Source organism: Lissotriton helveticus, chromosome 6, assembly GCF_964261635.1.
Source record: "Lissotriton helveticus chromosome 6, aLisHel1.1, whole genome shotgun sequence".
In the NCBI taxonomy this organism is placed as follows: domain Eukaryota; kingdom Metazoa; phylum Chordata; class Amphibia; order Caudata; family Salamandridae; genus Lissotriton; species Lissotriton helveticus.
The window spans coordinates 578,065,662-578,091,085 of record NC_136067.1 but is presented as its reverse complement, the minus strand read 5'-3'; the positions used below and the strand labels follow the sequence as shown (position 1 = coordinate 578,091,085).

The window sequence follows — 25,424 nt, the reverse complement described above, 5'->3', positions numbered from 1 at the left end:
ATCTGGGTGATGTGATGCGTGGGACCATCTTAAAATCATTCCAGGAGCTGCGAACAGAATATCAATTGCATCACAGACAATTCCATGGGTACTTATGCCCTCTGTCATAAATCTGCCAGCTCTCCATGAATGCAGCTGATTGGAGGCTAAACTTTTTCTGGGTGGTCTAGGGGATCACAGAATATTGAAAGTATACCAGTTGCTCATCTCCAACAGCCCAGATACACTGCATGTTCTCAGAGCGGAGTGGTAGGCAAATATTTGAATGCTAGACAATGATAACTCGACTGAGGCACATGGGGGCACCCTGAAAGGAAGCCTCCAATGAATACAACTCAAATATCTCCACAGATCATACTACACAAGACACCGTCAATGGCGTATGGGGGTGATAGCTTCACTGACAAGTCTCCACTGCCATACTGAGGAGGGCACATTTTTAAATATATGGTCTAACGGCTAGGGCGGTCAGCCTCAAATCTGGGGAGCCGATTTCGAGTCTCAGCTAAGATGCTCAACATCCTGTGATTCTGGACAAATCACTTAATCTCCCCGTGCCTAACAAAAATGAATGTGTCCTTGTGTAACACTACTGGTGCCCATGTAAAGCACTCTGATACCTTCGGATCAAGTTCATGCTATATAAAAAAAATGCATAGTGGGGCTGCACTGTACTGGTCAGGTTTTGGACCGTCTTGACGTCTTGCCTGGGAGAGGTCCTCTCAAGACCCACAATTTGATCCTCCTACATGTCACGTATGGTGTGACGGGAACAGATTTAAAAGACAACTCTTGTTTCTGTGTCTGACCTTAGCAAAGAGGGATATAGCCAAGGGCATGGAAAGCCGAAGTTCCCACGCCCCTTGCAGTGTGGAAAAAAGGAATGGACCACTTTATGGAGCTGAAGGTCGTGCTGTATCAAGTGAGGGGAAATACCCAGAAACAGCATCAAAATGGCAGAAGTGAGCAGATTACAGGGGAATTGTTTTGAAGCCTGGTCGCTCCTCAAGATCGTATATAGATGAGGAAATTCAAATGTACAGATATGGAGAAATGGTGGGAGGGACAAGCAATCAATGACCACATTGCTGCAGATGTTATGTTTCGCTGTGCTGTGCTTGTGAGGTACGGGTGGGGTCTGATGTGCAGGTTTTGTTAATATTCATGGGTATGTTGCTACTGTCATACTGTGTAAATTCATCAGCATACAAGGTCATTGACCTTTGTCAAAAATAAATTATGTTGAAAAAAAAATCCAGCTACTAAGGGTGATTTGGATAGACAATAACACAATGAAAATTAACCATAGTGCTATTGGGAAAAGTAGTTGGGAGAACTTGTTGTGTGAGTTATTATTGTTTAATGACAGATTTAATGGGCTCAGTTGACCTAAATAATTCAACATATTGAATAGGGTCAGGAATCATTTTCAGCATCAGAAAGGAACACCTGAAAGGTCTCATCTCCCATATAGTGCGCTCCATAACCACGTCAAAAGCTACGAACCTGCGGTGCTCATTAGATTACAATTTGTACACAAGTCTCAGGGTAAAGTTGTTGTTAGTGCTAACTTCTATCAAGATGAATCTTAACACCATGCAAGAGTTTGCAAAATAAACAAATTCTTGTATGTAGCAATTCAGTAGTTATTTCTCTATTCGTCTGTGTGATCAAGGGATCTATTCCATTCAGGGAGTGGCCAGGGGGTCAAAGGAGGAGTTCACTGATGCACTCCGGGTTATCTGGGTAACTGGTGCTGAGGAGGTAGTAGGCGAAGAGTTTATGGTTGTTGCAGTTAGAGGTGCCGGTTTGCTATGTAGTTTAGATGATGGGTTGAAAATAAGCTTGTTAGGTTTATTGTGGTTGCAACTCTGAGCTATGTGTCAGCTAGTCATCACAATTTGAGGTAAAGGGATGGACTTATCTTTAAGCAAAGTTAATAAGCAGATTTTGCTGAGACGAGCTTGATTGACATCTGAGTGCAGGAGTTTGCTGTCCTGTCATTCTAATCCCTATGATATGAGCTTAGTTTGCTGGGTTTCTTGTGTCATCTTCATGTCTGTTCTGGTAGGAAGATTGCTTGTCGGTGAGTTGGATTGGGTGCCAGGGTGCTGAGTAAGTCTTGAGAGAGAGTTGTTAAGTACCAGCTCTTTCAGGTTGGTGAAGTAGTCATCGAATTTCTTTAGATGCTTGTTAGCCGCTTGAATAACTACAGTGCCGTTTTTATAGATTGTTATATTTAGATCTGCTCTTAGGCCTTGTGAGGGAGCGATCCTTAACTTGGTGCCATGTGGAATATTTATAGTTTCTTGTGTGTTTAAATTTTTTATTAAGATTGCCTGCTAAATTGCAAAATTTTTTGTGAAGAATATGAGGTCATTTACAATGATGCCTTTTTTATGTTAAAGGATGGGTCAGTGATCATTGTCTCTGGGTGTTTTCTCAGAAGATTGAGTTTATAGGTTTTTGTTGCAGCCCTGTAGATGTTGGGGGGTATAAGATAGTTTAGAAGTTTCTGCCTGTTGTTTTAGGCATGTTCCTGCCATATTGATGGAATGCACTTTCGCCAATTTTCAACAAATTACTTTCCCCTTCAAATTCCATACTATGAGTTCTCTGTTGTCTCAGATCTGGTCACTGTGTAGGCAGAAGTTGCGCGGACGCGCCTAAGGCAAGCCCGTCTGCCCCAGTCCGGGAGCAGGGGCCAGGAACCCAGCCCATACCACCAGGGTTCCTCCAAAACCTTTAACATATACAAACAAAGAGCTTCGTACACTTGATACAGGAGCACACCCCACCAGCCAGCATGCTCTGGACCCCCATGAGCCCCTCAGCTGCTCAGTCTGCGGATTTATAGCTGTGACCGAGTTGCAGCAGTTAAATGGTGCAGGGGGAAAGACAGACCACATTAATTACTGGAAGATGGGACTAATAAACTGCGGATCCCGCCTCAAACATGGTATTGAGCTCAGGCTCCTAATAGAGGAGGAAGAGCTGGAAGTTCTATTTCTGACGGAAACCTGGCTGCTCCAAGAAAGCTCTATACCAGACATTGTAATTGCCCTTCCCCATGACTTTGAAATCCAACACCATGATAGAGCGGGGACAATAGGAGGGGGCATCGCTATCATTTGCAAATCTAACCTAGCCTGTGTTATCATCCCTCTAACCATAGCTAAGTGTGAGGCCTTTGCTTTCAGACTGTCTCCCACCCCTGCCTGCTCCTTCTCAGGCTATCTTATCTACAGAACATCAGGGTCCTGTACACCGTTTTTAGAAGCTGTAGCAGACATTTTGGCCAGCATGATAATAGGAAAAAGCGACTTTACCTTCCTAGGTGACTTCAACATCCACCTGGACGATCACTCTAATCCTTCGACTAAGAGATGTGTAGCAGACTTGGATGCCCTGCAGCTCACACAACTGGTACACCTGCCCACTCATGAAAAGGGACACATTCTGGACCCCATTTTCTCAAATGACCCCAGACTGGAATCACTAGCCCCCTTACATATGCCATGGACAGACCACTTCTCCATTCCTATGCGGTTTCTAAAACCCCACATTACAGAGCCCAAAAAAGTAAGCCCTGTACTGGGACGTAAATGGCCAAGGCAGGCCCCCGAAGCCTGGACCACAGACCTTGAGTCATCTTCCCCACTAGAATCAAAATATGTAGAAGAAGCCTGTAAAAATTGGGTATCCTGGATAAACGGATCCATAGACCGTAACTTCAGGAAACCAGGTCCAATAAAGCCAAAAGACTCCAATAGATCGTCCTGGTTCAACTGTGAGGTGGTCGCTCAAAAGAAAAGCGGTAAAAAGTTAGAACGAAACTGGAGAAAAACCTACGACCCTGAGCTTAAAATAGCCTACAAATTAGCTATCCAACAATATCATAAGGATATTAGGAAAGCCCAAGCGGCCTTCTTTGAAGAAAAGATCGAGAAGTCTTCCAACTCCTCAAAGGAGCTGTTTAAAATTGTAAAGTTCCTCTCTACAATTGACCCAGGAACAAATGTCTCCCAGTGCTCAAAAGAGAGATGCAATGAGACTCGTTTTATAAGACCAAGGCAGAAAACATCTATAACTCATTCCACCATAAGGATATATGACGGTACAACGCGTACCGTCACAACGCATACCTTTACAACGCGGCCGTGACAACGCAAGTCGTTACCACGACTTGCGTTGGGGGGGCGCGGATTTCGAATAGTTTAATTTACTATTCTAACACCAGTCCCCGTGGACCCTAGGGAAGGTGTTAGGATAGTAAATTAACTATTTTTAGACCTTGAGCGCCCTCCAGCGCAAGTCGTGGTAACGACTTGCGTTGTCACAGCCGCGGTGTAAAGGTACCGCGTTGTGAAAACATCGTTGTAAACGATGTTTACCCACCATAACATCAGCATGACATCAACAGCTACCGAAACCCCCAGCATCCCCCCTGAACCTACTAGGAATACAGAACAGCAACTACCCTCTGCCCGCTCTGCTCACTTTTCCCAACTGAGTGAGGAGGAAGTTGGGTTCCTGCTGCAAAATATCAAATCAGGGTCCCCTCTAGACCGGCTCCACCCCATATTCTTGTTCAAGGGAGGAAAGGTGTCCTAACCCAACTCGCCCACCTCATTTCCCTATCCTTGGAAAGTGGGACAGTACCGAAAGAGTAGAAGCATGCCGTTGTAAAACCTCTACTGAAAAAACCCCAACTTGACCCCGCCTCCCTGGCGAACTACCGTCCGATCTCACTGTTACCCATCCTGTGTAAGATCGCCGAGAAACACGTGAATCGCACTATCTCGCAATTCCTAGAAGACAATGGTATCATTTATCAGACACAGTTGGGATTTCAACCAAAACACAGCACTGAGTCAGCTTTGCTTGTTGTTACAGAAAAACTAAAAAGCATTTTAAACCAGGGAAGAGCTACTGCAATCGTGCTACTGGATCTAAGGCATCAAATGGCTGGCCTCTTTCCTGAATGGTAGATCTTCCCAATGTTTGGAGGCCGGAATCTTTTCAGACTTCTTTTCAGCCCCATAGGGGGTTCCACAGGAATCTTCCTTGAGTCTAACCCTCTTTAACATATACCTAAGCTCATTAGCCCACATAGTACAGGAGTTCGGTCTCTCCATTGTGTCATATGTCGATGACACACAACTAGTGGTCTCAATCTCAGACACCATCAACTCAGACCATAGGCAACTAGCCCCCTGCCTGGAAAAGATTGGCTCCTGGATGGCCGAATGCAGCCTTAAGTTGAATGGGGAAAAGAATGAGCTTATGATCATAGGCAGCAACCTCAGCCCATGCTCTGAGATCCCCTGGCCAGCTAATTGGGGTACCCTGTCTCCCCCAAAAAACTACTTAAAAAATCTTGGGATGTGGCTGGACCAGAACATAACGAGGGAGATCCAGGCAAAACAATTGGCGAGCACCTGCTTTTGGATGCTCCGAATGATCAGGCTGGTCTTCAAGCCCATCAGTGATGCACCGAAGAGCAAAAAACATCACTCTTCCAAGTGACTAGAGCCAGGGACTACACCTGAAAAGACGATCTCGGCCAGGGTGGTGGGTGGCGGGGGTAACTACCTTCGGTAATCACTAAAACCGGGAGCTCCATGCGGTGCTCCTGTTCGGTGGCCATCTTTTCTCAACCTTTTGAACTATGCTATAAATAATCGGCTAACTAACAATGGTTACATGCTACTAAAAGTAACACAATTGTGTAATCAGACCTGCAACCCAAATCCCTTCTGTACTCTAGGACCAACTCACTGCCAGAAAATGTGCATATTATTGAAACAATAAACAATGTTATGAGCCTCCTCTCAAGCCAAAACTAATTCAAAATTTCCATAACAGCGTTTGAGCAAGCAGTAAACTGTGTCCAAGCTGCTACTCTTTGTTTCCTTTCTAGAGTGCCCAACGGCATGGAGAATGTCCACACTTAACTTAAAAAAAGAATCATTCATGGCAAAGAGGTCAATCAACCCCCTCACACAGCCCATACAACACAACCTTCTCTGTCATCACCTCACTTCCAAATGAAGAACACCCTTGCTGCTATCTTGAACTCTGTTTAGATGGCTGCAGCAGTCTTAAGCCAGGTCTGGTGGCTTAGTGACTAATGCATTCACTGCAGGGGCCTGTGTTCGATCTCATAGTCACAGATTCAAATCCCAGCGGGTCCACTCAGCCTTTCATCCATCTGAGGTTGATACAATGAGTACCATTGAGTTGTGTAACAATAAACATCTGTTATTCAGCGCCTTGAGACACATGGGTGATAAGTGCTTTACAAATACACATGTTATGTTATGTTAATCCAGAGACAAAAGTGTAGTGAGCAACCCAATAGAGATTGATAGACACCATCACAAGAATGGAACTAGGGCAGCTGGAAGGTCATCCACACACACAGCCAGGCATAGAAAGTGTGACACATATCTCACCAACTATTGCAAGAACTCCAAATGCAGCAAATCAAAAGAAACAGGCACAAAGGGTGAATGAAAAGAAAACAATTCAGTGCTCAGCAGAGACCTGTACATTGTCATTCGCTGGGGTCTAGGTAGGAAAAGAAAATCTGTTTTGCCACTTGCTTACTCTAACATCTCCCACTTCCATCATGTCCCTAGTGAAGCCATAGACAACAGTGTTTCTAGTGCTGAAGGATATATGACCTTTTCCAGCATCAACCACAGGACCGTTTACTAGGAAACCACAGCAAAAGAGGAAAGTCCTAGAGCTCCTCCAAGGCTCAAAAATGGTAATCCCGAAGGGTTAAAAAAGGGGGATGAGCCAGTCTAGGCCTCTTTGAACCATGATCCTGTCCACCACTGAACCACAAGCTCAGTAGCTCACTGCAGAATTTACAGCAAGTTTACAAAGAGCAGCTTAAAGTGGCCGTGGAAGCTCATTGGCGGGTATAGTCCATCAAGGATTCCAGTATGACCTTGGTCCTCTCATAATAGAGATCTGGTGGCTCCTGGAGAGGTTCTTCTCTCAAGTTGTCATTCATATCTATGTTCGTTGCGCATCATTTCGGTCTCCAAGTTGTCTGTCAGGTCCATGTCTGCTGCTTTCCATGCCAGTCCTCCAACTCAGGGCAGCTCCTCTTCTCTCTGGAGAGTCCAGCATCTAATCTTCTGGGCCAGTCAAAGTTACAAGGCTTCTTGTCATGTGTAGGTTTATGCCCAGTCTTGTTGGACCAGCAACACAAAGTCCATGGTGCGGCGGGTCTTTAGGAGCGGTCATAATGAATGCAAATCATTGTGTCTGGATGACAAATACCTATGGCAAACTGGGGGCATAGAAGGGGAGCCCTGGCCAATCAAAAGAAAGACATCTCCATAAATGTTAGTCTCAATCAAGTGCGGCTGAGAAAAGCTTCACTAATATTTTAAAGGCTTCTTATATAGGGGAATAATTTAATAACGTTCCTTACAGCATTTAACAAACATGCTAGCGCTGGCACACAAAAAAATACTAATCCATTTGAGGAGGCATAAATTTATGTTTTTCCTCAATGTACAGTTTCAGAGAAACTTCGTTAAAACTGAATTTCAGGTTGTTACACTGGAAATCTGTGACATTCATAAACTTCTGGGCCGCTAGACTCAGAACCATTTTAATGGAAAACTGCTTCAGAAATTTGTGTACAGTACAATTAAAATATTTTATGAAACTCGTGTTTTCTCCAGAAGAAAAATTATTTTGGGTGGATAGACCTCTTGCCAAACAGTCAGTCCATTAAAGTTTTGGCTGTCCCTCCCTTTTCCTATCCAGGACATACGTTTACACCTGCATTTTGCGCGAGCAGTAATCTGTATGCTTCTGAAGTGGGAGTCCATTTATTTTTGCAAGCATCCACAACTTTAACTCTTTGAGGGTGTTATCAAGTGTTTTTCCTGCGCAGTGGTTAATTGTAACCCTTTCCTTACTTTTCTCATCCTCACTATCACAAACTTGGTAAAGTAGAAAAGTATGCCAAGTAAGTGGAATTTTCTGCATGTGTAGAATATTTACACTGATAGAAAGCTGAAAATACCGATTCCATAAATACAAATGGGCCCTATATGATCTAAAGTCCAACTTTTTGCATATTAGTGTAAGTTACTTGCTTCAAAATGTTAGTGAATGACCAAAACCGACATTTAGAAACCTCTGCAAAGATTTTACTAATTTCATAACATTAGATTTGCAACTCAAGACAAGTTAAGTAACTAAACTCCACGAGGGTTCTACTAGTATTTCATCCTCCTAAACATTAATACAGATACAGGACTCGCACCTGTGCCCTGACAAAGGATGAGGCTATTTCACATTGATAGATTGTTCCTCGAAATTCAGAAGGAAGATCATGGGCTGAAGGGATGTTCTCGTCAGAAGTCATCTGTCTCTATTATGAGGACACCCTGGCCTTCCGCTGCAGAATGGTCTAAAACAATGCACAAAAGCAGACCTCTTCCATTTGCATGTGACCCCAACACGCATCTTGTTCTTGAATTTCAAGAATAGCCTCTCCACTTCCGATGAATTTCAGATGGCACTGTGATATGACTGCAGCACTTGGCTGCCACTTTGGGCTCTATTATGAGTCTTGCCAGACTCATAGGGGCGTGGTGGCAGCAGTCTCCTGACCGCCCTATTACGATCAGGGGGGTCGGACCACCATTGCCCGGCCACAGCTGCCAGGGAACCACCGTTCCCCAGCGGTGTTGCTGCGATCATGAGGCATCAATATGCTTTGCGGTACCGCCGCAGTCCCGCTAAGCATATTAGGAGTTTCTTCTATGCCATGGTATTCATGGCGGTTCCTCCTTCATGAAAACCCTGGTGGAGAGAAAACAAAGGGGGCCCAACAGGGCCCTCTTGTGCCTCTGCGCCCTGGGGTGCATGCACTGGAGTGCAACATGTGCCCCGCTGTGTGCATGCATTGGCGTTTCCATTGTGATGCCCATTTTTAGAGGCACCACCGTGAGAATGCCAAAAAATAGCCCACCACACAGGAGGAAACTCCTAATCTGGCAGGTGGCCGACCACAGGGCCGATTTGGCACCGATCCACAAAGCTTGTAATCACGCCCAGAGTGATAGTCTGCTGGATATGGCCATGACTAATTAGTTTTCACAGTTATGTGCCTTGAATGGTTAAGGTACCACCCAGAAGTATTTGCAATAAAAGAGCCACTATTTCTAAAGTGAATGTACAAAGAGACTATTTATACAAATTCATTCCATTGCGGGTTGATTAAAAAAAATTATTTAATCTAATAAAGTGTTTTGGAAGAAAACACTATGAAACGATGTATATTTTGCAATAAGCTAATTAATTGAATTCGTTTTATGTTATAGCATTTTTCTGTTCCCAAACCCCTCAGAGGCATTCATGTACTCATCTACAATGGATTAACTGAATCTTAGATTAACTTGAGATAGCAGCATGAGGACATTCATAGCTCAAGATTAAGAATGTCTTTCTTTCTGATAAAATATAATGTTGCGTGTTTACTTTCTAAATTTGGAGGGAAATTGTTTGGGCTAATATTGCCAAGACAATTCCTCCTGGGTTTCTTGATTTAATAATCCTGTAACCTCAAGAGTGGCCGTTGTGTTATCCTCGTTTATTTAGGCCTACAATAGGGATGTTTTCCTTACACTTGTGTGAGATTTTAACAAGCTCTAGTGCTGTAGTTTAGATTATACATTATTTTGTTTAAGAGACAGACAGACATTCCGGCTTTCTAATGACAGCAGTACTATAAGTAAACTTGTTTCACCCCTATTAGATTTCTAGACGTATTATTTAAAAGCCTATTGATCGAAGAATTTGGCAGTGTTATACAACAGATGTTACAGTAATCAATGCTCTAATGTGTTTAAAGGTGGCTATAAAAGAGTGTTTGCAGTTAAGGAAACAAATACATTGTAAAAAGATTCAACGTTGTCAATTTTTTTTCAATTTGAGTTAGAATTATGGTTTTAAACAAATATTACAATGCTTTTCACAAACAGATTTCTGATTTCAGTTGTCATATAACCCTTCAGAAAAAGTACTTAAAAAAAGAACAAAAGGACGAGAATACAACAAAAAGTCATCTATATAATAGTTAGCTAGATTACAACATAAAGAAATGTACAAAGCAAAATGTTAATGTGTGGAATGCATCTAACAGTTCATGATACAGGACATATGACTATGTTACCTATACGCAAAAGAGTCACATAGTTGAGGCATTTTACTATTTTTATCACAATCTGCCAGTACTGTACAACATCAAACAGATGTCATTCCTTTCAGCATACTGATACTAGGGTAACGATTAAATGTATAATTAGAGAAGATGTGTCTCCTAAAATCTCCACGACTAATGGGCTGAAACACGGGTGAATACTCTGCTTAGAAGACTGCCAGCTGTTGTACCCCTAGAGTGCACATGCAATAATTTAAGCAATCTTACAGTTGTGGGTGATCTTCTTTTAATGGCAACTACACCCATAGGCTAACAAAATGATGACTTCTTGAGGAACACAAGTATAAGCTACTTAACGTTGTCACAATAAATCCCTCTTAACTAAAATGACAACTTTCTTGAAGTATTCTTCTACGTGTCCCTAGACTATTGACAATATATGTTTCGGATGGGTGAATTGATACATTATTTAGGTATAGTGTGTCCCAGAAAAAAATAGAATTGGTGAGTGCCAATTCATCGGATCACAGCTCGATCTGTAGGAGTGGTAGCAGGCTAGAAACGTTTATGATCAGCTATGGAGACAGAGCAAAGGGTAACACGCTCACTGCACTTGCAAATAAGGTGGAACTAATAGTTCTCTATATTGATAGAACATTCTGTCGACATTTCAATGAGAAGTTGAATATGCAAAGTACTGAATTTGCATCACTCCAGTTCTCGGAACATAATTTGTTTAGAATGTCACCACTTTGAAGTCAACTCTTTTTTTCACAATAGTGATTTTGAGTGGTGCAAATCTAACCATATCCTCCCTCACGTGATGCAAAGGAATTCATCATTACCTAGAGCCAAATCCCACCAAATAGTACGTGAGCTTGAACTTTGCCCATTGTATATTCAAAACAAGTACATTTGATAGCCTGCTCTTGTTGGGCACCTAAAAAAAGCTTTAAAACTTTACTTTGTAAGTAAAAGATTAATCTTATCAAGCAGAGGCATGCCAAGACTGCCCCTCCCAAAAATATAAAAGGGTAAACTTTTGCAGACGATTTCAGCAATGGTTCTAAAACACATCCCACGTAAGGAGCAGTAAATCTTAAGAATGTAAGATGCTGCCTTGACTTTTATCCGGGTTCAATGCCATTGCCAGATGGGTTAGACGAGGCCCAGCTTCAAGAACCTGTCCTCAATAGACTATTGGAAGTGTCTCTTCATTCTACAAATCTCAGCATCTTGATCTTCACATTGCCTATAGACCCCGCTGTAGGTCAAGAAAAGCAAGTACATATAATCAATGTCTCCTGAGCGTATGTTGGGAGCAAAAATTGCAACTAAACAAGTTTTGGAAGCACTGTATCAAAATTTTGCAGTTTATTTAGCATAGTTAATAGCTAAAGGATTAAATGCAGGTGTGCATAAATGCTTAAAGCTATAGTAGGCCGGAACCTGACTTGTGCTAAACTGGACACCAAAATCTTCTCTAACAAAATGCTTAAAACATGTTCATACCAGCACTGCACTGCTGAAGACTGTGACTAGAATAGGACCCTGAGAGGATGGTTTGGTCATGAGAGCTTACGATACTCCAAAAGCAGCCCCCAAGTCTGCTATCTACCAAGGAATAGCAGATTGGCAGAGTGACCAGTCCCGCCCGTGACATGACCCCTATACAGCTCTATGTTAATTAAACACACTTTACCCCAGACATTAATGCACAGTGTACGTGAAGATATAGTTTGTATTCCATACGATCCATCCATGGGAAGGAAATATGTAGACTCTAAATGTTATAATAATTTTCCAATCCAGTAGGATGGTCTGAGAGGATCAATGTTGGGTAGACGACTTCGGTGACTGAGGAGTATAAACAGTCTTGCTGTAATGCTCAAACTGAGCCAGCTATTTGCATTCCACAATTGATTTGGTGAGTGAGATTTAGAACAAGTGTAATGCCCAACCTCCATTTGAGCGTTTAGATTGCATGCCACGTTGGAATATGATGGTACACTTTTTGTCGATTACATTGCCGGAAAAGGAACACTGGAGGGTGTTCTGTTATTTGATAGTGACAATGACTTTAGGGTTATCTTCAGGAGAATAATAGGTATTCACGATTTATTTATAGAGACTGTAAGACAGAAATGAATAAGGTGTTTGGGGGGCGTGCGAGTACAAAAAGGCAACCAACTTTGGAAATCCGAGACTGGAAGCTCATTTTCTCTGAAAGGGCTGGTAGTGCTAGGTGACGCTTTCGTAAATTATCGAGGAGGCACTGGTGTCTTGTTCCTGCTGCGGACTGGGAGGCAATCTTCCTCACTACGGGCCCGCTTCTTTTCCCTGGTGCTCCTACTCACCCCCTGCTGCCGCCTCTTCCACCTGCAGAGTGGCCGCCGAGCGGGGATGAGCATTGGACTACAGGTCCCTGTGGTCACTGCGGCCGGAAGCCACGCACACGGACAGGGCGCCAGGAGGCGCATAAAAATCAGCGTCTCACCGCGTCGCGGGAGGGCGCGGGTGCGCCCGGGCTAAGCCCGGGCCAAGGGCAGGCCCGTTTAAGCCCGTTCAAGTCCGAACAAGGACGGGACGGGACACCCTACCAACATCTCTTGTAAGAACTTAAGGCGCAAGGTTAGTGTCAAGTTATATCATCGTTTGGGTGGTCCTTTTGGACGGGAGGAGTAGTAACTTTACAACAGTGAGTATGGCGACTTCACCAGAAGCAGCCCTTAATGGTAGAAAGTCTACAGAAGGTTCTCTAATGGGAACACTTGATAATTTTTTGATTAGGGTATCGTCAGCCCTTGCCAAGGATATTGAACTTACGGAAAAAAGACTATCCTTGGACACTATGTTTGATAAGCGATCATCTTTGGGGATTCTAGCAACAGCAAGATCACCATTGCCTCGGCAGGTCGAGATCCAGGGAACACTCCCTCCCTCGGGGGGGTGGAGATTATCCCTTCTCCCCACCTAGATCTCACTGACGAGCCAAGCATGTCTTCACCTATGTGTTTGCTCCCCCATCCTGGTGCTCGAAGAGTTCCCTCACCTAACATCAAAACTTGCTCAGCCTGTAATCTAAAATCAGGTCCGGCACAGCTAGAGGGGGGATGTTAGCGAAAAGAAAACGTCCCGGCCCACCGATCCAAGCTGGGGGAAGGAAAGCAAAGTGTGCAAAGAAGACTGCTTCGAGGAGGTCGCAGTAGTAACGTCATCTGGTAGCCAAACACAGACTGTACCACCTATTATTGAAGGGTATGGAGGGTCACAGGTACCTGTGAGGAATGAGTCACATTTTGATCTGGGTCAACCATTTTGGAAAAAACTGGAGGGAACCATTAAAAAGCTATGCAACCCAACATATGATCGGTTGGAGTCTATTGAAAATAGACTGGTGTGTTTGGAACTCTCGTTATCTATAGTCCAGAAGCAGGTTGGAACACGGCGTAGTGCTCCAAACTCTCAACGAAAATCACCAATAGCTCAAAATCCATCGGATTCTTCCACTTCTGGGGCAATCAGTGTGGGGGCCAGAGTGTCTGAGGCAGACATGGTGTCTTCTCTGGCACCTCCGCCATCTACACTGCCAGGCATTGGGAACATAGTGGGGACGGAGCGAGTGTCTCATGTTGCAGAGAATAGACCAGTAGTAACTTTGTCAAATCCAGCATTGGGGTCTGTAACAAGTACTGTGGCTACCTTACCGACTATTGATCTCCCACCTGAATCAGCACCATATGTGGTAGTACTAGTGGGAGTACCTCCAGTAGCCCAGGGCAAGCGAGAAACCTATGGGGAGCTGAAAAATAAGTGTGTCTTCTGGCTCAACACGTATCGACCATTACCACTGAACATTCTTACAGAAATTCTGTTCGCTAGGAGAGTGAACTGGTTGGGAAGGAGCCTTAAGTCGACTGAAGGGGACTGTATCATTATTAACTTCAAAGACTGGAGAAGTGTTAACTACATTTGTAGCTGGCCACGATCTGATCGGTCCCCCCAGATACAAACTTTCCCCCTATCATATTTCTATGGCCCTAGGGTACCCATTGGAAGGAACACTTTTACACTGGGAGAGCCAACTAATGCATGTCCTTTGGGTAATATAAGGCTGTTTAACAGGTTTGAGGCTTTGTCGGGGTTGGGTGATTGTGACTGACGCTATGCGCCCCAAAACCCCGTATTAAGTGTTGTGTCTCCAGGTATAGGTAAGGATGCGTGTGATAAGAGGGTAGCTGAAGTGACTGCCCACGATTGCAGACACATAGAGAAAGGTGCCTGCAGCTCAGTCATGACAGGTACTGGAAACATAGATGAGGTATCAGGAGTGGGATCAATGTCCATGCAAAGTGTGGAATACCAAGCACCCGAGAGTTCTCCAGAATCAGGCGAATTAGCTTGTGGTCATGCTGGGGTGGTATGTCAAACATCGTTCATTTCATGGAATGTGGCAGGTGTGGGGACTAAACTTAACTCACCAGCCTGGATGGAATGTATCGATAAATTTGACATTTGCCTTCTCCAGGAGACTTGGGCGATTGATCCGGTGTTTAAAGAGGGCTAATTAAATTTTTATGTCCCCGCAGTTAAAAACCACCCAGGTCGCCCTATGGGGGGCTTAGGTATTTGGGTCAGGCAGAGTCTTAACTGTCATAGCCACTTACTTCCCGGGTCAAACTGCGATATTCTTACCATAAGGCTCTGCTTCCCTTCGAATTTGAAAATAGACATTTTTAATGTCTATGCTAGGGGTCTCCCAGGAGGTAAGAAATCCGAGGTGGTAGTAGCCTGGGACACAATGCTTCAGGCAACCCCTGGAAATGTATTGCCAATAATAGCAGGTGATTTTAATACCACTTTCGAGCCATTGGGCCCTGACGATATGCACCTTACAGATGAAGAGGATAGTAGATGGGGAGTTCCCCAGCTTGATACTAATCCCATAAGAAAGTGGACTGAGGCTGCAATTCAATTGAAGGGCCTCTTAATGGGGCATCAGTTGAGGGCAGCTAATGGCCGTACACTATCGGATAGAATGGGAAAGGCAACGTTTGATAATGGTAATAGAGCAAGTCATATAGATTATTTACTTGTTCCTCTCAAGTTGTGGTACACCCTTCTTGATATGGAGATAGTGGACCGCATTGAGAGTGACCATAATCCTATCTCCGCAGTATTTAATTTGGGTTTAAAGAAAGTGGATGAAACGTCTAGGGGACCCATTGAGTCGAACCTAGTCCTAACTTATGATGAGCGCCGCCTAAAGTGGTGCCAGGAGGCAGAACATCAGGACATCATTACAGAAATTGAGGATGGCTTGGAAGGTGTCCTGGCAACTATGGAGGTTGAATCTAGTCATGGGCTCCCGTATAGAGCTTTTATGGATGCCCATGATATCTACTTTACTAGTCTGAAAAGCTACTTCTGTAAGTCTCATCAAGGCAAAAGCGTGCAAATTCGTAGAGCCGAGAGTTGGTATGACAGCTCCTGTCGTGAAGCCAGGGGGAAGCTATTCAAAGCATTAAAAACAAAGGACCCAAGTAAAGTAAAGGTGGCTAGAGCCAACTATAGGCATAAACAGTTTACTGCTAAAAAAGGATGGGAAGAGTGTAGATGGCAGGACCTCAAAGAAGCTTGTAAAGCTAAGAACCCAAAAGCTTTTTGGGATTTATTTAAATGGGATAGGGATGGTCAACATGAGATCTCCCAAAACAATGTTGCCCAAAGTGCATGGGTTGATCATTTTAAACCACAATACGCCGCTAATGAAGCAGGTTGTACAGAGGGAACACGGGTCCACGTTTTCTATAATGAAGTAGTATTCACGGTAGGAGACGTGGACAGAGCATTAGATCTGGTGACCGCGGGCCGTGCACCTGGAATGGACTGTGTCCCCGCCGACCTGTTTTTACACAATAAGGGAAAATGGCGGTTTTATATTATGCATTTGGCAAATGCCATCGCCCAGGGGATGGAAGTCCCCCAATCATGGAAATGCGCGGGGATAGTTCCGGTATTTAAAAAAGGGGGCAAGTCGCTAGCAGGCAATTACAGGCCCATCAGCCTGATCCACTCTGTCCAAAAAATCATGGGACGGCTGGTTTTGGGAAAAATCCAGACGTGGATGGATGATGATAACATCTTGAGTCACCTCCATGCTGGGTTTCGACCCAAGACCAGCACCATAGACCAGGTCTTCCGATTCATTATTTTATTTTGGCGCACTGTGGTTTTGGATAAAGGTACTCTTTATGCCATTTTTGTAGACTTAAGGGCAGCTTTTGACTTGGTGCCCCGCAACAAATTGTGGCAAGTGCTGGAGGAACTAGGGATGCCCCCTGAGTTGCTGTGTTTGGTGGTCCGGTTACATGAGGGTACGTTTGCTCGGGTACGGTGGGGGGCCAGGGAGATGTTACGAAACCCTTCCCTGTTGAGCGAGGGGTGAGGCAGGGCTGCGTCATGGCGCCTACCCTGTTCTCTCTTTTTGTGAACGGGGTAGCGAGTTTTCTCTCCTTGGTCCCGACTGATGCCCCTGTGATGTGTGGTGAGCGAGTTCCGATACTCATGTTCGCGGACAACACCTTAATAATTTCAAAAACTCCCAGTGGCCTTCAGCGTGCCCTTAGGCGCTTTGAGGACTTTTGCCTAGAACGGGGTTTGGAAATAAATATAGCCAAAACCAAGTATATGGTCCTTACTGACCGCAAATCTACTGGGTGTGCCAAACCCTATAGAGGGAGGATATACATGAACAACTCCCCGCTTGAGCAGGTTGAAGCTTTTACCTACCTGGGGGTTACCCTTCAGAAAGATCTGGGATGGACTAGCCAACTAAATCTAGCAGTCCTTAAGCATCGCCAGCAGGCAGGTATCCTTCTTAAAAGGTTTAAGTCTTCTGAATCAAAACCCATTAGCCCACTGTTAGAAATATATGGGATGAAGGTACTTAGTTCGGCTCTTTACGGAGCTGAACTATGGGGTTTTGAAAAACTAAGGAGTCTGACACTAGCAGAAAATGAATTCCTAAGAAAAGCGACTAGTGTCCCGGCAAGTACCCCGCTGTTACCTTTAATGTGGGACCTTGTGAAAAAATCTGTCCATGATCTTGCTTTCCTACACCCGCTTTTGTACTGGCGTAGGATATGGACCACAGAAGAGCTTCAGCATTATGCAGAGGGTCTAAAAGAAATAATAGCGAAAGATTCCTCACAAAAAATACATTGGCTAAAGGCTATAAAGTCCCTGCTAATTAGCCTGGGAATGAGGGAACTTTGGGATGACCCGGTAAATGCTGTTTTTCCCTCTAAAAAAGTTCTGAAGATAAAATATTGGGAGATGGTTACATTAAATGCAAGAACGAAGGGCCTCTCCCTGCACCTTACAGGTCGCTTCCTGGAATTTAAGGTCTACCCTAAGCTGGAATCGTATTGGGATGCCATCGAAAAGCAGTTTGACCGTAAACTCTATTTTCAAATCAGAGTAGGCTCCCTTCCAACAAGGTCATTCACAGCTAATTGGGTAGGCGAAAACTACCATGATAAATGCCCGAGGTGTAGAGAAGAACAAGAGACGATAAGTCATCTCCTTTTTTTTTGTCCCCTCTATGTGGCCCCTAGAGAGATGTGGATTAAACCAATATGTAAACTAATCGGTATCCGCAGACATGAGGAGGCGTTAAGAATCTTGTGTACAGACCCCAATCCCCCAATTGCCATAGCAGTAGCAAAATTTTTAAAATGGGCATGGATAATTCGGGCAAGAGCACTATGAAAATGGATTGAGAGTAATATTTAACCTGTTTATTTACACTGTAAACGTTTGCGATGTAGCTGGGACATGAGTTTTGCAATATAGCATCTGACCCACATAACTGATGAGTTTTATAAATTTTAAGGATGTGTTTTTAGCTATGTGATATTCGGCAATTATCCCTTGGAGTTTAATTCTTTTTTTTAAAAAAATATTTATTGTACAACTTTCTTAATGACATTTTTAAATCATTGGGAAATGTGATTTTATGTCTACTTTTATGGCTTAATTGTCGAATAAAGTTTATGACTGCTAGGTTATCTCTTACTTTCATGTTAGGTCATGTCTCCTCTGTAGTTTGCTGATGGGTGCAGTCCTTGAAAATCCTGTAGAAGTATTAATAATGGATAACATTTTATGCTGAAAATCGACTCAAGAAATCCTTGCAGTTTGAATCATGGGGCAGTCCATGATCGAATTTTAAGGGCCGGTTGAAATGGTTTTCTTCATTCTTTATTGCTGTTGTGTAGCAGTGATCTGACTTGGTGCATTCTCTCTTGCGAAAAGATTTATCAACCTTGTGATTATTTTATCAGATTTTAGATGTGTTCGCAACAATAAAAAAAAAGTGATTCCAGGCTCTCCTTAAGGACAATCCATAGCTCTGTGAAGGCTTAAGAAGTGGTATTGTTGTGTTAGATTAATTTAGGCTAGAACTCACTTCATTTCTGAATGTTTGCACATTTAAAAGTACTTCACGTTTGAGTTGACAGAACGTAAATAAGGGAACATTTACTAAAGGACCCAAGGCAGTTACTTGTCTTGTTTCAATCATCCTGTGATATGTAGAAAGTGATTCAAACAGCTGCATCTGATGAGAGTGCAATAAAAATGTAAACAGAGTCCACTGGTGTCATAGACCATGACGTGTAGTAGGATTGCGCGGTGCCATGCCAGCGCCAACACTTAAGTTTGTTTATGGGACTCTAAATAGCCTCACTGTCCAGGATATTTGATGTTTTCCACTAACAGGATAAGAAAGTTGTGCGTTATTACTTTCTATCCGTGGTTGTTTTGACTGCCTGACTAGCGCAATGACTTAATAAAGGAGAGGAGTTGGCCTAACAACTGACCTCGAATCTGGGGAACTGGGCTCGAGTCTCGGCAATGACGCTGAACATCCTGTGATTCTGGGCAAATCCCTAAATCTTCCCATGCCTAACAAAAATGAATGCAACTGGTGCTATGTAAAGCGCTCTGATATCCGGTTCGGGTCAAGATTGCGCTATAAACTCTGCAAAAATATAAAAAAAGAATGGCCCTCCCGGCCCTGTTTTTGATGCCCTCACACCACTGCCATTAGCAGAGGAGGACATCACGTGCTGGGCGTGCTGCCTGTTACTAGCAGGAGCAGGATCTCGGGTGGCCACTGACCCTTGGAGCAGCCATTTGCAGACTCGGCGCCCCGCGGCCCATCTTGTGCACTGTATTTAGAAGGTGACGCTCAGTCCTGTGGGCCGACTAATTTATGCACGCTACTGTTTACCTCCAACAAGGAGGGGAAACAATGAATCACTGAAGCAGGTCTGTTTAACACTGAAAATCCTGACACCCAATGCTGCTTCGGGTTCAGGGCCTTTTCATACACCGAGAAATGTAGTGGTCATTCACCCTGGGGTGATACATGACAAACAGGTCTATGTTTACCTTCCAACACTCCCTAGGCCTAGTACCAATGTACAAAGGCCAGGCATTTGGTAATGTAAGATTACTCCTACATTTAAAGCTAATTTCTTTCTTTTTTTTGGATTAACAAAGGAACCCAGGAGCATTCAGAGAAATATGCGCTATAGGACATTACAATGCTGAGTATTTATGTGGACTTTTAACAGGAGGATATTTCTGTATATGGAAATGTGATGCAAGTGCCCGTTTACCCTGGCAAATGACTATTTAGCACACCTAAGTTCAGCATAGTTGTTCCAAATACTTTTATGACTGTATGTGTCTAACTGCTAGATATTCTGTATATAAAACAGTTGCGTTCTGTATTGGTGGTCATCTAGTGGCATCCATATATTTATTCAAAATCACAAAGGTCTTTCTCCCAAGCCGCATTTCTCCGCTGGTATGTTTCCCTCAACTTCCACTATTTTTTTGTCAGCAACCCGTTCTCTTTCTCTGGTCTGTTGGTGGACAGCACCCATTCAAAAGCATTGTTAAAGAGCATGACTGTGAGCACTCATATCATAGTGAATCAACAATGAATGAATGAACTGCTATCTGTAGAGCGCAACAGCTGCTTCCAAAGGAAGCATCCCGGCACTAGCAAGCAAAGTCAAACATCTCTTGGGCCTACAATCAGGGCACAAGTTGCGGGCACATGCGAGTAGATGGTGTCTACCCACTCTTTTTACATACTGGACGCTCTCTTAACAGCCAAGAGGTTAGGCCCCGCCGGCATATGCTAAACTTGTCCTGGTGTAATTTTCAGACACCGAGACACGATCTGTGCCTGCACATTGCCTGCTTCCGTTCGGAACAGCAACATGCAAGTGGGAAGGGAAGCTGTCAGATTCCCGCTGGGCCCATCGCAAAGGGTTCATCGGGCCGCTCTTTGTTGGAGTATCCTGGCTTGGAACTATCAGGAGCCTAAATGCAATGAAGGGGAAACAAAGGTGCACAGGTTATCACTTCACAGGTACTTTAGAGAGGCAGTCTTTTGGCTTTGTTCAGTCCATGTATATAAAGAATATGCATGAACTGTGAGAATGTCAGATGGGTTGGTCTGCCCAGTATTTACACAAATAATGTAAACACCACTGTTTTATTTCTTTCATGGTGCTGCTCATCGGAATTTAGAGTGTCAGAGCACTTTACATCACACGTACACATTGATCATAAATCAAATGTGTGTAAATAAATCTATAGGATTTGTTACAAAAGACAGTAATGGTTACAAGGTGTAGGAGTCACATGCTCTCTAGAGCTCATTGTACTATGTTGGAAGGATTACAATTTATGAACAGCATCTAACAAAGGGATCTTTGTGCAAAAAGCAGTAGCCCATTAACCTATCTACATAAAATAAACATCTATCACCTGCATGTTACAAGATGTGCTCGTAGGAGACATATTAAAAACCCTTTATGCTACTTTGATTCAAAACTAGGACTTGACAAAACACAGATCTCTTCAGCTAATACATTAACCTCCAGAGTTATCATACCATTATAATTATTCCCTGACATATATCGGGCACACAAAGATCTCTGCAGCAGGTGCCTTAGCTTCATGAGATATTTTTAAAAGTATACTTTGCAAACAATTAAGCAAGACAGATTTACTGCCACCTCCTTGTTGCCAATTTCTTTGTGGCAGGGTTTTAAAAAATAAATGTATAACGTTAAGGCCAAAATGTTGCACCTGAGTTCCGTCACTGTTATTGGCAGAACCCGACACAAAATCTCATTTGTGAAATATTGTAATGCGCTCAAATGTACTCATGAAAGACCTGCTAAACATGTTTGAGGTCTTTTAGATCTGATGTCAATTCTTGTGATGTCACTTCCTGTGAGGTCATGGGTTCTGATGCCGCTTACTGTGATGCCATTGTGTTGTCACGCACCGTGATATCACATACTGTGATGTCATACACTGTGATGTCACTTGCATACTGCCTAACTTGGATAGACACCCCACGTATTTTGTAGGACTTGTACCTTGCCTGTAATTATCTGAAAAGGGAGGTCTTCAGCCCCTTTCTGAACATGGCTTTTGAGTCGACCTTTCTCTTTTCTAACGGCAGCTCATTCCACAGCTTTGCTGCCAGTAGCAAGAAAGAGCAATAACCCCACAGGCTTTGCAGACTCCTGGCAGGCAAAGCAGTCCATGATTAACAGAGTGAAGAGCTCTTGCAGAAGTATATTCACAAAATCTGCAACTAAAATAAAGAGGCCCCTTTTTTCTGGATTACTAAACGTGACCAGCAAGGCCTTGAAGCAGTGTTTAACTTGAGCCAGTGGTTGCAGGTGTGGGACACCAGCACTTGTATTTAGGAACTGGCAACTACTTTTCCCATATCAGATATTTACAGAATGTAAGAGAGGGAAAAACACACAGATCGGAAAGACAAGGAAGAGAAAGATGGCAACACCGACCTAAAGAGAAAAAAAGGGCACTTGCAAGTGTGAGAAAAAGGGTCAGGTAGTAGAATAAAGCTACCAATGTTGGTATTACCAGGGCTGACCTTTAATTGCACTGGCCACCGGCTTCTGAGCAGAGCTTCGAGCACGGACACTTTCTTTCACAAACTAAGCACTGCCTTGAAGTTGATCCTTCTATTGACTGGCAACCAGTTAAGTTGCTTCAGACCTGGGCCGATGGCCTGCCTCCTAGGGCATTAAAGAATCAAACGTGCAGCAGCATTTTGAACCATCTGTAATGTATTTATTAGTCTGGCAGAAATTCCTAAATATAGCAAATTGGCATAATCCAATCTAGAGATCACTAGAGCATGCACGATTAATTTATTTCCAGTGTATGAGCTAGAAAGTTTTCTAGGGTCTTTTTTTTTTTTAACAATTTCAGTATAGCAAAACAAGTCGCTGTAATTGCCTGCAGTTGGTGTTTAAAAGAAATGAGACATCATTTGAGAAATTAAGTAGAGGAGGGGCTGACTATTATAGTACAATGCGTTGCATTGCCTCACAGGGCATACTACACACTGGAAAAATTATATTAACTACACCCTTTTAAGTGGGAAGTATAGACGCTCAGAGACTTCGATACTTTTGTCCTTGCATTCAAGCTTCATAAAAACATGAGTATATGTGCAAGAGTCGTATGTGTGCTTGTTTAAGCAGGCAGATGACAGACTGCTTCAAATTAGTTGTTGTAGTAACTAATCTATTTAAAGGCAGAGATTAGCTTGTGGTAAAACTGCGCAGATTCATACTTTGTAAATTCAAACACAGAGTGACTTCAATTCATCGTCAGATTGTAGGGGGTGAGTAAAGTGCAGGAAGGTGAAAATTGACATTTGTGGCTACATACTGATATGCTCAGATTTTTAAAAACAACTTCGGAAGTTTCGTGCAAATAACTGCGCTAAAAGGGGCGTTCCGCGTGTAGAGTCATCCTGAAGCCATAATGAAAAAGAGAAATGCCACTCATTGATAAACATCAGATACCACTTAAATAGCAATGAAAAAAATAAAGTCAGAGCGAGGCATTAGTCATAGCGTTCTCGCATAACTTTCTTTCTTAAGGACAGGGGACCAAAAGCACCGCTGTGGTAGCGCGTGCCTTAGAAGTGCCGTCCAAGGCGGCGCGCAGCGGGTCCTCCCTGCACCGGGAGCGGCTCCTCCCTGCACCGGGAGCCGGGGGCTGCAGAGGGAGCGGCGGGTTCAGAGTGCGGGAAGGAAAGTGACAAAGAGCGGGGCTCGCCCAGGGGCGATGACAGGGCGTGAGCGAGACGCCACCCGCGCTCTCAGCTGAGGGGCACGGCGGCCCAGAAGCACGTGTACTGTAGCGCCCAAACTTCAGCCCTGTACGGGGGAGACGCGCAGTGCTGGGCATCGCGCACAACCGAAACTCAGAACTGTGAAAGCGTAACATCTAATTCGACCATCTCGGAACCATAAACACACACACCCTATGCCCCCAATAACTAGTGCTCGCGGTCCCCTCTCTAAGGGTCCCAATCTGTAACTCAACTATGAGCTTTCATTTCAGAGTTTCAGCTGGGTGCCAGTGTGTCTTCCCAGGGAAACCACTATATGTTCATGTTTCCTTATCTACAGTAGTAATATCTAAATAAAAAACAACAACTTTCGAGCAATTTTATCAGCCCAAAGGGGAAGGGGGCTTTTGTTCGGATGCTGCGCTATTACAGCGTCGCTCTCACTGCACCCAGATACATTTAGTCCCATAGTGTGAACTCCCACGGGTGGTCACTGCGCCTTCAGTGACCAAGACTTATCTCGCACAAGCGCACAGAGACGGCTGTGGACTTCAAGGACCCGCTGCCCCAGAGAGCGCAGTTCCATTGCTTAGCCTCGGGGCATAGTGTAATTACCCCGCAGCTCTTATCAGCTACTACTATTACTGCAAACACACCCTGCTGCAGAGACCCTTCCTGCTTCCTTTCCAGACACTGCTGTGCGTACTCTATGATGATAGGGACCCCCTGCTAATGTCCTTCCGAACTTATCAGAAACTAGTGCACCGACCTCAGCAAAAACATACCGGAACGCCAGCCGGATAGAGCCAGCCTCCCGCGCTCAGTCTGAGCAGAGCCGCCGTCACTCCACTGCCCGACACGCAGCCCGCCTGTCGCACTGACGGCATGAGCCATTCACCCCGAAACCTCATTAACTGGAATGTCTGCACCACAAGCAATCATCCCAGCACATAACAGCGACAATCCGGGAGGGTCAGACCCACACAGCAGAAAACCCCAAGCTGCAGACCCCCCGCTTGGCTGCCACAAGTATGACATGTCCCTTTTTAATTGCAATCAACAAGAAAACTTTGGTGCATGTGCATGAACTGGACCGAGGCATGAAGAGGTGTCAGGCATACAGAGAGGTGAGGCAGAGCACACACAAATAGCACTGTGAAGAAGAGGTGGATTAAGGTCAGGGTGCGCGTGGGGAGCACTTACCTGTAGAGTGTGACGATTAAATCCCCGCACGCTTAACCATGAAGGTTTCTAAGCCGCTGCATTGCTGGGAAGTTCTTGGAGTGAGTCTCTCAGGGAGTGCAAAGGGGGAGGCTGCGCTGTCCTTATTAGTCTCACTCCCTCTGACACACGCACCCAGTCAGGGGTCCCTCCCACTCAGAGGAGGAAGCACATTGCTAGACGAGACAGGCAGCGCACGCTCTCAGCCGGCGCACAGCCTCCGCCTGCAGCGCTAGCAGAGCTAGCACTGGCCTCGCGGCGCTGGGGACACCTGGCAGCGCTCGTAATGCTTCGCCGCCCTTCTGCGGTGCTGGCCTGCCCGTGCTGCACTTAACGGAAAGGGGGGGGGGGGGGGGGAGTAGAAAAGGACCCGGCCTCGCAGGCACGGAAAAACTGCTCGAATGTGGAAATACAGTTTTATTAGCCTCAGGCCCGTGCACGTGTTTTTAACAGCATAGGAGCTGAACCAGAAAGGGGTGAGGGAAAGAAAAGCGGACAGGGTGAAATATATAAAAGGAATGCGCTACTGCGTGAGATTTAGAATTTTGATTGCTTAAGAATATTCAGTGACCACGCTTACAAAAAGAAAGCTGTCACTTAATTAAAAAAAACAAAAAAAAACAGGCAGCTGGTATGCTACATGCACTATAATCACGTCCTGGGTATAAGAATCCCATACAACGTAACATGAGCCAGAAATACCAGCAGTCAATTTCAGTGATAGTGATTTCGCTGCCCTAGGAAAGTCATGCACCTTTTAGGAGATAACATTATCATACTTTTAGC

The 25,424-nt window shown here is 44.3% G+C and overlaps 1 protein-coding gene across 2 annotated transcripts in view; it reads right to left on the bottom strand.

Annotated features, from left to right (window-relative positions):
* The window catches only part of COL19A1 (collagen type XIX alpha 1 chain), a 2,464,374-nt gene extending 2,439,617 nt beyond the window's left edge, over positions 1-24,757 (bottom strand). For both annotated transcript variants that reach the window (XM_078648013.1, XM_078648014.1), the window contains exon 1: positions 24,621-24,757. The gene's annotated coding sequence lies outside the window, so the exon portion shown is untranslated. The remainder of the gene's footprint in view (positions 1-24,620) is intronic.
* Positions 24,758-25,424: the final 667 nt, after the last annotated feature.